Genomic DNA, 14,975 nt, shown 5'->3' on the forward strand with positions numbered 1-14,975 from the left:
AAAAAAAAAAAAAGCCATAAAAAGGCTGGAAGTGTATAGCAAACTGGCAATTACAGATTTCCGTGAGAAGTGAGATTAAGGGGACAGTTTTATTTTCTCTGTATTTGGATTTTAACAGTCATCAGATATATAATATTATAATGTATCAGATATTATGTATATATCATATACGTATTATGTATTATGGGAAAAATGGAGATATGCATTTCTGAGCAGTGGAGACACGGAAAACTAGTGGGAATAAATGAGGCCAATCCTTCCCTTTGCTCCCCGCACCAACAGGGCTTTCCATGTGTGATTCCAGACTTATCAAGCCCTCATCTGTCTCCATCAGCTACGGTCACGAGCCCGGCCAATGACAGGTAATAAGCCTGCTAGAAAAGTTGCAGAATTGCAGGTGCCTTCTGCTGACCGTGAACTCAGAGCGAAGGTTAAGGTGTGGGTCTGTCTGGGTAATCTGGGAAGTGGTCTGGCCCCCTTGGGGGGGGTGGGCTCCTGAAAGTTCGAGAACTTCCCTGGGGAGCTTCTCGCAGAGCCCCCAGTGGGGACTCCAGAACCAGAGTGGGGAAGGAGGAGGGCATTCAGAGGGTAGGGAAGGACGCAGTCTCCGGGGAAGGACCACCCTCCCTCTTACTGTCCACGGGGAGACAGTGACTTGGAACTACGACTCTCTGACTCGAGACTCAATATTGCATTTTAAATACCAAATACGGCGATGAGCGTAGAGAAAGAAGGTGACCAGTAATAATTGGATAAATTGGTTGGAATATGTCAGTTTCTGGGCCTTTCTAGGTGGGGTGTTCTAGGTTTGACTTCCAAGCTGGAAAAGACTGCCTTCTTAAAATTTGAGTTTCTTCGGGGGCCCCCTGGGTGGTTCAGTCGGTTAAGCATCTGACTCTTGGTTTCAGCTCAGGTCATGATCTCATGTCTTCACGGGTTTGAGCCCTGCATCGGGTTCTGCGCTGGCAACGTGGAGCCTGATTGGGATTCTCTCTCTCTCCTTGCTCTCTGCCCCTCCCCACTCGCCCTGTCTCTGTCTCTCAAAATAAACTTTAACTACCACCTCCCTCAAAGTATGAAAGTTTCTTAAATTTCTCCCCAGAACAATCCCTTAAGGGTAAGGGCAGTGTGGTTTTCTGGGCATTCACAGTGTATATAATTTGATGGGCGCTTGTTAATAATTTTTTTTAATTTTTTTTTAACGTTTATTTATGTTTGAGACAGAGAGAGACAGAGCATGAACAGGGGAGGGGCAGAGAGAGAAGGAGACACAGAATCGGAAGCAGGTTCCAGGCTCTGAGCCATCAGCCCAGAGCCTGACACGGGGCTCGAACTCACGGACCGCGAGATCGTGACCTGAGCTGAAGTCGGATGCTTTTGTTAATAATTTGAACACAAAACTAGGAATGCAAAATTGCTAGGGCCTTGCCAGAAGCACGAGGGGGTGTGTGTGTCCCTATACAACTGTGCCATGCAAAGTAGGCCCACGAATGAAAGGCACACAAAGACATGTCGCCTCTGTATATAGTCTGGATGTTTGTCGATTCACTGATGAATGGATAAAAATGACCGAAGAGTGGTTTTGGTCCTTCTCCCCGCCTTCCCTGTTTTTCTGGGATCACTTGTCCACTTGAAAGGCCCTGTGGAAAGTCTGTCTGCCTGGCTGGGTGCTGAGCACACAGGAGAGAAGGCAGCATTAAAGGCTTCTGGCTGCATAGAGCCCATGGCCAAGTAGGGAGATGGGGCGCGCAAGGAGGCAATGACAGTGCAGGGTGGTCAGTGCAGTGGGGGGGGAGGGGGGGCTGGAGAGCAGGGGGAGGGGCGTCCAACCTGATGGTGGGAGGGGGGCTTCCTGGAGTGATCTCTGGGCTGACAAGCTGCTTCATGGAGAAGGTGAGGGTGGGGTGGGCAGGTGAAGCGTCCCAGGCAGATGGGAGATGAAGACCTAAGCAGGGGAACTTGCCCCGGACTCGCCTGTGGGCCGTGAGCGGAAATCAATGGTCCCTCCCGGGCTTTGCTTTTTCCACACTGATGCCTTCTCCCCCCGGCTCTGTCTCTCCTTCCTTCGCTCCCTTCCCTCTGCCCTGACACCTTTCCCCACCTCCTCCACCCCAGATCTCAGAATGAGAGCTGGAGAACTCGCTCAGGCAGGAAACAGTGACCCTCGGTGACGGGGAAACATAGCAGCTTGAGTGCTGGGCCCAGCCTGATGCTAATTCTCCAGGGAAGCCAACAAAGACCCCACATCTTAGCTCAGGCTGTGCCCCCTGCCTGGAAAGGCCATGTTCTGCTTTGTATTCAAATCTGTCCCCACCTTTAACATAAAGGCCACCTCCTTTGTGATGCCTCCAATTCTCTGCTTTCCCAGGTAGAGCTAACTTGCTGTTCCCCTGTCTCCCCATCCCTTCTGAACCCGAAATGTATCTAGCACTTAAAGTTCATTCTGTCGTGTATGAAAATGGCAGAGTGCGCTGGTTAGGAGCTCAGGCCTCGGAGTCAGATGCATGTGGAGTCCCACGCTGGCTCTCGTATTTGCTGTGTGACTTCAGGCTGGTTGCTTGACTCCTCTGAGCATCACTCTCCTCCTTAAACAGAACACACTTTGTAGAGAGGTGCCTTGTGTGGAGCATTGGGTGCCGGGCTTGGCATAAAGCAACAGCCTGGGCATTAGAAACAGCCGCCATCAACGGGTTGATGTATCTCTCTCCCTCACTGTGGGCCTCTGACAACAGGTCTCTTACCCTCAGTCACTGCTGCGTGATGATCAGGGCCGATAAATATTTACCGAAGCAAATCCAAAAAGTGTCTTCCTTCCCTAGAAAAAATTCTCCAGCAGCCTGCCTGGGGGGCCTGCCACAGACTCCTTATTTCCTCATTTAGTGAGGAATTGAACTATTTATTGAATACGGGGTTCTAAGGATTTGGGGGTACACAGCCTGGCCGCATGGAGATTATATTCTAGGGGAAAAGGCTGGTATTAAAGTAAGGACCTAAGCAATTATTTATTATTTATTTTTATTTTTTTAAGTTTATTCATTTAGAGAGAGAGAGAGAGAGAGAGAGAGCAGGGGAGGGGCAGAGAGAGGGAGAGAGAGAGAATCCCAAGCAGGTTCTGCACAGGCAGCTCAGAGTCCAATGTGGGGCTCAAACTCACGGATGGTGAGATCATAACCTGAGCTGAAATCGAGAGTCGGGTGCTTAAAACTGAGCCCCCCCAGGAGCCCCCCAAGCAATTATTTAAATACAATTGCGATAAGTTCCAAGAAGTACAGGCACAGGGACCATTGAAGTGTATAAAAGGGGGCCCTTCATCTACTCTGGGAAGGGGGTGGTCAGTGAAGGGTTCCCTGAGGAAGGGAGGTTAGATGTATCTGGAAGATGCATAGGAGTTAAATGAGGGGAGGACTTTCTAGGCAGAAGGAATGGCTCGTGCAAAGATCCTGGGGTAGACAGGAGCATGCAATGTTAGAGAAAAGGAAGGAAGGGCAATAATGTAGCTGGAGTCCAAGGACAAAAGACAGTGCAGGGTGGATGGGACCAGAGAGGTGGCCAGGAGCAAGACCACTGTTGGCCGCGGTGAGGAATCTGGACTTTTTTCTGGGGATGGGGCCTGAATGGGCCCTGGGGTGCCTTCAGAAGCTCTGAGAATTCTGGAATGCCCCGGCCCCTCTCCCACCTGGGGCTTATCAGAGAAACGTCCAGGCATGGGAATTCCCATGTAAGGCCCAGGATGTGGCCAGATCATCACCCAGCCCCCCTTGGATAACAGGAGCCACAGAGTCACAGAGAGGGGAGCAGAGGCGGGAGAAGTGACCAAGACTGGCGGGAATTTCCACAGCTTCACATGCCAAGGAAAGGCCAAACCACAGACAAGGGTGCCAGCGTGGGAAAGGAAAGGACATCGTAGAGAAGCAGGGACAGTGAGCTCCACTGAAATCCTTGCCATGTACCAGACAAGTCATTGAACTTGTCTAAACCTTGGTTACTACCTCTGTAAAATGGGTATAAGAACAAGGGACTTCTAGGAAGTTAACTGAGATGAAATACACGTTCAGCACGATGTCTGGTGCTCAGTGTGTGCCCAGTTCTCCCCCAGCCGGGGGATGCAGTTCGCCTTCCAAGAAAAAACCACGAATGTCAGGCTGTGGTGGGCTGATGTCGTCTTCCTGGTGTTGCTGTTAATATTTATCCGTAAGCACCATTTCCATTTCTATCAGCTACGTTTCAGAGAATATCTTTAAAGCTTTGATCAATGAAAGAAGAATCTCCATAGCGGTTGGAATGTGGCATCATATGCTGCTGGTGTAGAAGAGAGTTTCCTTCCTGGGAAAGCTCTCCTTGTAGCCTCAGAAGTGTTCTCTGCTCACTCCAATCCCTGACCTTGTGCTGTGTTGCCTCTGCCCGAAATACCCTTTCCTTCTCCGTCGGTCCAAATTCCACTAGTCTTTCGGACTCGCTTCAATCACACAACCTTCCTGAAGCCTCTAAATGCGCGCCTAGGTCGGAAAGATGAGTCTTTCCTCATAGCTGCAAAATGGCTGCAGGGGCTCCAGACCTCACATCCTCTCGGCTTCACAGAGCTTTGAGCTTCATTGACCTGACTGGGGTCAAATTTTATCTGTGAGCCGATCCTAGTGCCCAGGGCATGCACAGCGTGATTAGCTTAGACTAACGATTGGCAAAATTTTTCTTAGAGAGCCAGATAGTAAATATTTTAGGCTGTAAGCCATATAGTCTCCATTGCAACTATCACCTCTGCTGTTATAGCATGAAAAAAGTCATAAGCCGTATGTAAATGAATGGCCACAGCTGTGTCAATAAAACTTTATTTACAAAAGCAGGGGACCGACCGGCTTCGGTTTGCTGACTCCTGGTTTAGACCAATTCAAAATCCCATCCCTGCAATCGGATGGAGACAAACCAGATAGCCCAAGTGTGCAAAGAGTGCGCAAAGGAAATTCAGGGTGCTGTTTTACGACAAGAAAAGGCAGAACAAAGCAACTTTTTGGCTACAAGGATCGTAGCCGAATAAGGGTCTCCAAGCCGTCACTTGATCTCTTTCAGGGCACTTAAGAAAGGAACCAGGTTTGTGGGCTTAGAGAACTGCCTTATTCCCAGGCCCCCCCCCCCCCACTTCATGGGGAGCGGGCAGTGGGCTGGGAAATGATCTCATTTATGCGTATCCTATATCTTTCCGACACACTTTCAGATTTATGACCTCGAGGCCTTCCCGCCAGGCGAGAAGGTCAAGCACAGCATCGTCCTCGTTCTTACAGGTGCGGACACTTGATTTCTAGGTGTGGAACGGGAAGCCGTGAAGACAGAAGCCGTGGTTTTTCAATATTGGACCTAGAAGCTTAGTAGTCGTGCTACGAATACGCGTCCGTGCCCCTGCGTCCCGCGCCGTCCTCCCGGCAGACATCAACAATCCATCACCGCACTCTTTCCCGCTGAGCTCAGAGGGGTCTCAGAATCCTTGCGGCAACAGGGCTCGAGGCGGCCGCTCCCAACCGGTCAGGGCTAGCGCCCGAGGGGAGACACTTCTGCCGTGTTGAGTTGACCAGGCACTACTTGTGGGTTCACCCGGCTACTTGACACCCCCACTTGCAGCTGTTACTTTAGTGCTTATTATCAACCAGGAGCCAGGCTTGTCTCCTTGATCTCTGCCTCAGCCCTGGGGGACCCGGTGGACACTTCCCCGTGAGCACAGACACAGCTCGCATGGGCAGTCTCAAGGAGCCACTCCCGGTACGTTCGTCCCAGGGCCTCCTCTGACGTCCCGAGAGCCTGCTGGGTGGCACCCAGGCTCTGTTGAGAAGTGCAGGGATTTAACCAACAGATGATGAGAGCCACTGAACAAATACCCCAGCCTCCTGTCCCCTGGGGGACTGGTTCCAGGACACATTCTGTACCGTTCTCAGGAGGTCCCTGTAAAATCAAGACCCTGGTGCCTATGGCAGAGACCTTGATAATACACTCCTTAAAAAGGCTTTTGGGGCACCTGGGTGGCTCAGTCGGTGAAGCGTCCCACTTCGGCTCAGGTCATGATCTCACGGTTCACGGGTTCGAGCCCCGCGCTGGGCTCTGTTCACAGCTCGGAGCCTGGAGCCCGCTTTGGACTCTGTGTCTCCCTCTCTCTCTGCTCTTTCCTCTCTCATGCTCTGTCTCTCAAAAATAAAGGAACATTGAAAAAAAAAACTTTAAGGCTTTTTTTTTTCCCCTTCCTCATCTGCTCACTCCTACTCCTTGGGATTACGTTCCAAAAAAATGTACGCCCGCAAGTTCATAACTTAGGCCCTGCTTTTCAGGAGAACATTCCGGGATAGCTAGAACAATTAGGACATCAACTAGGTCAACCACGGGTCTCCATTTTATCTATCAGAAAACCAACTCAAGCATTCAGGTGACTTCCCCAAGGTCACCCAGCTGGTTTTTCTGATTCTGGAGTTCATGGTCTCACCCATCAGGCAGTATTGCTCTACCAACGGGACTTTAGATCACAGACGGGCACCGAGCAATCGTGTTCTGGTACATTCAGTGCTACACTTTGGTCGGTGAAAGAAGCTAATTGGGTTTGACAGAGAGGAAGAGATCCAGTTTTCCGTGCTAAAAATAGCCTTCTTTTCGGTCATCCCCTTCAGGAACAACCACGTTCACCCGGGGAAACACCACCAATGCTTCAGAGTTTCTAGGTAAGTAAAGCACCCCCATTAAATCAAATCCTGTGAGAAGAATATGGTAAAGATAAGCATTTGAAAGCCCACAAGATGGAAACAATTGGCAGGTATCTCTCTGTCTTTTATTATAGCAGCTTCAATCCGTAGGTTCGGAAGGGTACAGGATGTGGCAAAAGGATGGTCCTTAAGGTATCATGGGAAATTCCTGGCTTGCTGAGTGGACGCTGAAAAGTGGGCCTTTTATTGACTTTTCAGTCCCCATTGCAAGCCTGCTTGGTCAGAGGCCAGCACGGCCGGATCCTCTTTTGCATGGTCAGTAGCTGCCCGTTTGCAACTCTTCTGAAAAGGAAGAGGGACCTTAGGAGTGTGGACTAAAAGAGCCATGACCTAAAATTCCTTCCGGTTGCACAGACCCTTGGAGATGGGAGGCAACCGGCAGGACCTGAATCCAAAATCCAGGGAGAATGGCCCTGCGAAGGGTTGCCTGGTCTGAGGCTGAAGTTGGATGCTTGCCAGTTTCTCAGGGTGAGTTACACGCCCCCACCCCCCAAGCAGGAGACAGACCATTCCCCGAACCTACTCATATCCCTGTCTTTCCAGCTGACTGTAAAAGCCAGTGGGTGAAAGAAGGCAGGCAGGGGAGATGTGGCAAGCGGTCACCTGCCCCTGCCTTCCGCCTCAACAGGTGTCTCACCCGTAACACAAAGGAGAATGTCTTGTGGGTCGGTGACATTGGTGAAGATCGTCTCGCCAGTCCGCGAGTGGTTTTTGTGCTCGTGCGTAAACATCCAAAGGCACGGATCAGTTCTCTCGGCCTTCCTTGAGACCTTCTCAAGTATGCTGATTGTTCCTTATTTGTTCTCCTCCCGCCGCCCATTCTCTGCCCTTCTCGGTTCCCACTTTCTGTTGGGCCTGGCCCCTCGGAGGTGCCAGCAAGGAGACTGGAGGGTGAGGAGACAGGCCAAGGCATCGGTTCCCCCTCCTCACTCCGCCTTACCATGATTCTTGCAATGGCTTCCTGTCAGGTGGCCCCACTGCCACGGGTCCAGCATTTATTCACCAGGCTCCCGTAGCGCCATCCCAAGCCTTGCCCTATTGGGCCTACAAATGATGGCAGCCGTCCCCTATGGCTGGTCCGTGGGCCCACCACCCAAGCTTGCGGGTTCTCTTAACCCCGCCCACACCTCTGCGGAGAGTCCCCTCCTCCAACTCTCCTTAGGTGAATTCTTTTGAGGGTGCCACCTGTTCCCTGCTGGGATCCTGACTGACACAGGGGCCCTTCCCAGGGCATCCTCCGTAGGTGACTTGCTAGTAATCCCCTTCACAGCCGTAACTGAAGGAGCTGTTCCGCAAAGGGCTTTGGTGCCGGGTTCAAGCTTTGACCCCACAGTGGCATCCTGACTGCGCCAATTACCCACCGTGTGACTTTGGGAAAGGGACACCCGTTGACATTCGACTTCCTCGTTTGAAAAACGGGAAGGACGGATCTGACGTCTTAGCGTTGCTGTGTCGGTTAAGTGAGACGGCACGCGGGAAACTTAGCAAGTGACTGCTGTCGTTACTCCCGTCTAGAGGTAAACCACTTACCTGTGAGCCTCTCTCGGTCAGAGTGAGCTGCTCCTAACGCACACCTGTCTCATTCATCTTTTATCCCCCCCACCCTCCCAGGGCCTCAAAAAGCACCTCGCACATCCTAGGTGCTGAATACAAGAACGGGCGGTGGCAGAGACAGGACCCCCCGACCACCCAAGTTTGCGTCATCCGCCTCATCACGCAAGGAAGCTACATTTCCCAGCCTTCTTTGCAACGGGGGCCGTGCCACTGAGTTCTGGCCAAGGGGGTGTGGACAAAAGAGACCATGCTCCTTTCCAGACTGGGCCATAAAACCTACGTGAGGTCTCCTCGTTCGAGGGTCAGCAAACTTTTTCTTCGGACACTGCAAATATTTTGGGCTTTTTGGACTACGCAAGCTCTGGCACAACGACTCAGTCCGGCCAGTGTGACACGGAAGAAGCCAGAGTCGGTCTGTAAAGGCATGAGCAGGGCTGTGTTCCAATAAAACTTTATTTACAAAAAGAGGTGGTGGGCTGGATTTGGCCCACAGGCTAGAGTTGGCTGACCCTGTTCTAGTCTTTCCCTCCACCTTTCACGGAGACCTCGGGGGGCCAAGTGTGGGAGACGGTGGCACGGCCAAGATCAAGGAGTCTCGGTCTCTGAACAGCGATTGGGAGCAGGGTCCCCTCAACCCGCCACCAGAGTTGGCCATGATAGGAGCAGTTGATAACACTTTCGCTGCAAGTTACTTCGACACAGCGGCTGGTGGTTAGCGGTAAACCCACCCTGGCCCACTCACCGGTGATCCAGAAGCCAATTCGACTCACGTAGCTGCGAAGAGTGAAATACTAAGATTCTCGGTTGGGATCGCTGTCAGCACAATGGTAACCAAATTTTCACATATTCAGTATTTTGTCCTTTTCGAATCTTCACCGTCAGTGCGCGTTGGTCCTCTGAGAGCTGAACCTAGAGTGTTCGGTGGGAGACCCCACCGCTGTGTTTAGCTTGATCAACTCTGAAAGCAAGTTTCAGGTCTCTTCGTCGCTATGGCATGTGTTTATGTTAGGCGCTGAAGTCAGAAGAGTGAAGCGAACAGGCCCGTCCTTCTCCCGTGGCACTTAGAGATCAGTAGAGTCTCAGTGACACTCAGCTGTGTGACGGTTCGGGCTTGTCACCTGTGGCCGGAACAGGGGCCCAGAAGCGCCTTACCTGAACTCCACCGAATGCATTGTCCAAAGGAGGAAGGATTCTCCGTTACCAGAGAAGAGAGAAAGAGATAGAAGGACCAGCAGAATATCATATGCAGGTGTTTAACGCTGTCGGGGCAGGGGGATCAGGGAAGCTTCGCCAAGAGGTAACCGCTGTGCTGAAGGTGAAAGATGAGTGAGGCAGCCAACGCATGGGCGGAGGGCACTGGGGTGAGGCTGCTCCAAGGAAAAGGGCAGCAGACGTAGCTGCCTTGGGCCTGGGGGCGTTGTGGTCTTGGGTTCGGCCGCAGCACGGATTAGAAAGAAGCGGGTGAAAGAAACAGACCCAAAGAAGCCAGATGATGAAATGCTCTGTACCCCAGAGTGAGGATCTGGGACTCGAGCTACAGACAATGGGGAGCCACTGAAGGGTTTAGGGTTTAGGGAGCATGCCAGGAGCAGATCTCCAGTTCAGAAAGACGGTTTGGCGAAAGTTGTCTTCTTCACCGCTGTGTCCCGAGGGCCTAGAACAATGGCTGGCACATAGTAGGTACTGAATACATGACCACTGAATGAATAGCTTGAGTACAGGTTGCTATGAGAAACATAGTGAGGACTGACGGAGGCCCGATCTCTGTTTTGCTCTCTCTCTTGACTCAGTGAAAAACCTGGAACCCACCGGGCAGTCAGGGTCAGAACCTCTGTCTCTGTCCTCTAGGATGCGAAGCAACACTGAGCATAGGTGTGGAAATGCTTCTGGATTGGGGTTCAAAGCAGTGATAAGTGTCAAGAATAGTATGTCAATTTCCTTATCCTCTCTGCTTTCAAAGGTCTCTGTCCTGCTTTATTCTCTAGGCACCGGACACCCTCATTTATTTTCCTGTCTTCACCTTTGACTGACCTACCCGCCCTCTGCCCACAGGGGTACCGATTTGGGGAGGTGAAGGGAGCCTGCTGGATGCGGCTGGCATCTGGCCTGGGAAGAGCTCCCCTTAGGATCCAGCTACCTACAAGCTCTGAGCTGCAGAAAGGAAACCTTCCCCACGGAACAGGAAGTGCCTGGGGCTCATTCCAGAACTTCTAGCCTCCGGCAACCCCCTGGACCAACCAGAGGAGGAAGAGGGGAGAAAACACCGCTGAAAGTACCCACACCCACCCAAACCTACGTGTCATCGATGGGGGCACACAGCGTGGTGTAGTTAAAGAAAGAAAAAGATATTTTAAAGTTACCCAAATGGGGTTCAAATCTCCAGGCTCTGGCACTTACTGGGTGGCGATCGAACTGCCCCATGCCGTCAATTCTCCCCTGTGAAATGGACATAGCTTGGCTATTTTGTGTGGCCATTAGGAGGATTAAGTGAGCTGAAGTAGAAATGGCGATAGCTGTTTGGTAAAGGAGCCACGATCTAGGGGAACTCAACCCAGACGACGTCGATGCACGAGCAAGGATACAGGTCAAAGACCGAGCTAGGACTGGGTGGGAAGGAACTGGCAATTTGGGGGCGGGGGGGGGGGTCTCTTTTTTTCTCAATACCTCTCCTCCTTTTCCTCCCTAAGGCCCTTTTCCCAGATATGGTTCAAAATTCTAAGCAGGAGATGGTGTGTGAGTGTGAGTGTGTGTGTGTGTGTGTGTGCGTGTGTTGGAATAGGCTCACAACTATGCACAGCCGGTCCAGGAATTCTTAGGATTCTATTGATCGCAAGGGGCAGAATCGCAACTCAGGCCCTTACGGGCTCAGCGAAGGACAGGCGTGGGGCCGGTCTCCGCAGCCCATCCGTGGGGTGAGGGGCTCCCCTCCCCACCTCGCATCTCACCTTCTCTTTCGCCGGCGGTGGCGGGTCAAGGTCACAGGAGACTCGAGGCGTCTATCACCTCCACCTAACAGCTCTGGAGGAAAGGGAAAGCCTCTTTCTCTTGACTTCCAAGCCGGGGAACCCTCCGATTGGCTGTCTTGGGTCACATGTTTACTACTTGAGCCAATCACCCATCACTGTTGCCGGGGGGGGGGGGGGGGGGCGGGGAATGGAATGCTGTTCCGGGACAGCGCGGGCTCAGGTCATGTGACCTAGGCCGCACGTGACTACTGCCCTTGCGAGGATCCTGCGATCCCTGGTTCCATCAGGACTGCGCGGAGGGCTCAGAGCCTCCGTCGACACTTCGCGTATGTGTGAGAGACACCTTCACCAGGAAGAAAAGGAACAAGGCAGGCTGCGGCGAAAATAGCGCTGTTACCGCGTCACACGTCTCCTTGCCTCTCGTCTGCCCGCCTTGCTGGCCGACCAGGAATCTGTGTTTGTGTTCCGTAAACACCAGCCCTGCCAGGACTGCGGATCTGTGGACAGGGGTGGGGGAGGGAGGGTTTGGGTTTCGACAGGTCTAAGCTCAAATTCCGGCTCTTCCTGGCTGTGTTGCTTTGGGCAGGTTCCACACCCTCTCTGAACTCCAGTGTCCTTGTGTGTAAAACGAGGATCAGAAATCCACCCTTTGTGGCAGTGGTGCGGTTGGAATCACAGGAGTTCAATAAATGGCGATGACTGCTGTCATAATAATTATTATTCATGTTTTGGGAGTTGAGGTGGATGGTCAGGAAGGGATTCCAAGAAGAGCGCTTCAGACAGACTCACGGTGTTCGTGTTGAGTTGGAGACGGTCTAACCCGATCACTGCATTTTACAGATGGGGAAACTGAGGCCCCACAGGTGGCCGAGCTTGGGTTAGTGACATGAGGCTGAGCTGAGGAGCTGCAAAGAGGAGACCTTTTAGGAGGTTGTGTCTGGAGCCAGTTAGCCCGGCCACGAGCTTTCAGAAATTACAAGGCCACAAAAATGCTTTTTGGCTGGAAGTATCCAGATGGGCCCCACCCATCTTGCTTGGAGTCAGAGGCCTCCTTCTTCTCACCACCGGGCCCTGAGTTCCCAGGTTGGTGAGTATGAATCTCTCTCTCTCTCTCTCTCTCTGTTTTAAAAAATAATTCGTTCTTGAAATGATTTAGTATGACCGTATCTTTTTTTTGTATGGGAATTAGAGCTTTGAAAGCCTTGGATTATGGCACGACCTTTCCCCACTACTCATAAGATGTTTTCCTTCCTTCCTTCCTTCCTTCCTTCCCTCCTTCCCTCCTTCCCCTCTTCCAACACTGAAACATTCAGTGCGCTGTGGTAGGCCCTGTGCCAAGGGCGGGGTCAAAGAAGCGCTCCTTGGCCCATTTATAACATTTCTCAAGTTCATCTCGTGTGCTTGGCATTGTGCCAAGGACCCCGGGCACTTGGGATGCGGCAGGAAACAAAACACGCTTCATTTCTGCATGTATGGGATGCACAGGCTACTATTTCTCATTCTCGAAACTGTACATTTAGTCTGGGTTGGGTGTCCTCAGTGGGAAGGGCTGGCTGGGGCCAAGTGCAGAGGCGGGCAGGGCCCGAGCACCGTGAGGGGCTTGGCACTCATTGTGAGGGCAGGGGACGGCCACTGACGGGTTTTTAGCAGCTGAGGGTCACACGCTGGCTCATGTTTGGGAGGGGGACCGATCCCTACCCCCACCTGTTCCCCTGCTAGGCTCACCTGTGTCACTCGAAGCATCTAATATTCTCCTTTGTGGCAGTGACCACAACAGAGAAGGAATAATTGATCGTGGCATTGTTAAATTGAGCTTTTTGTGTGAGATGGTTAGCTCATTTCAGGTCAGGTCTTGTTCATTTTTAGGCCTCCAGCATCCAGGACTCTTCCTGGGGCATGGAATGTGCAAGAAGTAAATTCTGGTTGAATTAAAAAACGAAGGGTAGAGGGAAGGAGGGGATGGATGAGTGAGGAGGGGAGGGAGGCGCGGGGGAAGCGAATGGACGGAAGAATGAACGAGAAAGGGAGTGAATACACGAGGGAACGGGTGGATGGAGGGGCGGACGGACGACTGAAGTGCCAGCCACGGTGTTGGGACTGAGACGAGACAAGGCGGCCTCAATCCAGATGCCACCTGGGTGTTGCAGGGTAACCCCTCTCTGGCCTCGGGGCTTGATGGCTTTTTTCAGCAGGTGCAGGACCTTATGAATCCATTGCCGGTCTTGCTCCGAGTCAGGTGGAAAATCATTTTCGTCACCGGGTCACTCTGATCGATTGCTCATGCCTGCCTAGCTAGAGCTGTGTGTGTGTGGGGTAGGGGGTGGGGGGAGCCTTGGGAGGCCAATTTGGGCCCCGCGGAGAGCTCCAGGATCTGTTAGCAATGCCTGCCAGGGTACCTCAGGGGAAACAGCATCGTCTGTGCTTCTTGGTGGTTATAGCTTTGGGCTCTGGCGGCAGGTGGTTTTAAAAAGCAGCTTTCTGGAACTCACCTCCTTCCCTTTTCTCTCCGTGAAGCATCAGGAAGGGGCATCACCCCTAAAAGGCAGGGATCGAGGTCTGGTGAGGACAGTTCCCTGCCATTGTAAAATGAGCCGGGGGGGGGGGGGGGGGAGGGGAGGCCGATGTGACCTACAGCTCCCAGCTCCCTTCAGCAGAATCCTACTCCGCTTATTTTCAGCACGGGGCGTAGGAAAGGCGATGGGCCAGCACTGGGGACCTGAATTCCTGGTGTCGGCGAGGCCCGTTATCAGCATCTGACTTTGGGGCCTCAGTTTCCTCAGCTGTAAATGGGGTCCCGTTGACACCATCCCCCTCACGCCCTTCGCTGTTAGACGCATCCCCGCCCCGGTCATCGCCACCACCGTCCCCATCAACCCCGCCGCCGCCGTCCCACATCCTTGTCCTCGGTGACACTCACGGAGCCCCCTCTCCGGTCCAGGCTCTCTGGGTAAAGCATTGCCTCGCGGAGCCCTCCCAGCAACCCTGCGAGGCTCGTGCTTACGCCCGTGTTAGTAATACGGTAACGCGTGGCTCATTTTCTTGTTGCCCTTGGCAGCTACAGTGTTTTCTGCAAAGGACAGGGTTTGTGGCCACCCTGCCTCGAGCAAGTCTGCTCCCACCGCTCGCTTTGCGTCTCCGCGTCACATGTGGGTAATTCTTGCAGGAGCTCGCCCTTCTGCGTTATTCTCGCTTTTGCCCTGGTGAGCTGTGATCAGGGATGGTGATTTGGCAAAAGCTCGGGTGATGGTTAGCATGTCTTAGCGATAAAGTGGTTGGCTTTTTTTTTTTTTTTTCAGTTAAGATACGTACATTTTTTGAGGCGTCATGCTATTCATTGCACAGTTATTAGGCCACAGGGTAGTGGAACCTTAACTTTCGTATGTACCGGAAAAGCGAAACAGGACGTTTGACGCGCTTTATCGCCATATTTGCTTTATCACGGCCGTCTGCAGCCAGACCCGCAACATCGCGGATGCCTGCCTTTGCTAGTTATTCCAGTTTCACAGGCGGGGAAACTGAGGCTCAGAGAGGTGAAGCCCCGGTTGCCCAGTGAGTGGTGAAGCCTGAGTCAAATCCAGGCTTCATGAAACTTCTCTAAATGATCTCTCAAGGTGCATCCAGATTTAAAAAATCCTAGTGTCTTGGGGCGCCCGGGTGGCTCAGTCGGTTAAGCGCCCGACTTGGGCTCAGATCATGATCTCGCGGTTCGTGAGTTCGAGCC

The 14,975-nt window shown here is 52.4% G+C and overlaps 1 long non-coding RNA gene across 1 annotated transcript; it reads left to right on the forward strand.

The window, feature by feature from the left end:
* The first annotated feature begins 6,476 nt into the window (after positions 1-6,476).
* Positions 6,477-8,875, forward strand: LOC125914137 (uncharacterized). Its single transcript, XR_007455214.1, has 4 exons — positions 6,477-6,692; positions 7,089-7,202; positions 7,363-7,512; positions 8,346-8,875. It is a non-coding gene; the product is annotated as an uncharacterized LOC125914137 (long non-coding RNA).
* Positions 8,876-14,975: the final 6,100 nt, after the last annotated feature.

This window comes from Panthera uncia (assembly GCF_023721935.1).
Source record: "Panthera uncia isolate 11264 chromosome D3 unlocalized genomic scaffold, Puncia_PCG_1.0 HiC_scaffold_8, whole genome shotgun sequence".
Lineage (NCBI taxonomy): Eukaryota > Metazoa > Chordata > Mammalia > Carnivora > Felidae > Panthera > Panthera uncia.